The 633-nt window shown below is 40.8% G+C and overlaps 1 protein-coding gene across 13 annotated transcripts in view; it reads left to right on the forward strand.

Moving 5' to 3' along the window:
* LOC111647379 (protein NLRC3-like) overlaps positions 1-633 on the forward strand; it is a 99,936-nt gene that overhangs the window by 90,507 nt on the left and 8,796 nt on the right. The window lies entirely within an intron of this gene.

Consider the following 633-nt stretch of genomic DNA (forward strand, 5'->3'; position numbering starts at 1 on the left):
ACACACACACAACTATCAAAGCTTCACACTTTCAAAGTAAACTTCCTCTCATTAATGAAGTGTGTACTCACAGCTCAGTGTTGAGTTGTATCTTCTCCTTCCTCTCTGATCTGTTTCTGTTGCTCTCTGCTCTCACACCTGCCGCTTTATACCTGTGGATCTGACTCTGGCCGCTTCTAGACGTTTCACACACACACACACTCACACACACACACACACACACACCATCAAGTCTGTGGCAGCGGTTATTGATTTCAAAATAAAACGCCTCCAAATTAATTGATCGTATATGCAATTCAAAATCACGCCGTCGTTTTATTTTGAATGTGAAATCACACTAATTCAGGTGTTTTTCTCATCATCACTTCCTAAATGACGTGTCAAAACGCTGGCCAATGAGAGCAGGGAGCGCAGCCTTTGTTTCCGGTGGGAAGTTTCTGGAGCGAGTGAGAACTTTCTTGACACTTGGAGCGAAACCCAGACAGAAACTTGACTCATAGTTTGATCCATTGTATTTATTCACACGTTCCAGTTTTCACCCTCAAGAAAAATAAAGAAAAGAACAAAATACTAAAACAGAGGACGTGTATTAAAGTAAGTAAAACCAGAAACGAAAGGTAGAAGGTTAAATAT

Source organism: Seriola lalandi, unplaced genomic scaffold (genome assembly GCF_002814215.2).
Source record: "Seriola lalandi dorsalis isolate HSWRI2012SDOR001 ecotype SW California unplaced genomic scaffold, Sedor1 jcf7180002054987, whole genome shotgun sequence".
Taxonomy (NCBI): domain Eukaryota; kingdom Metazoa; phylum Chordata; class Actinopteri; order Carangiformes; family Carangidae; genus Seriola; species Seriola lalandi.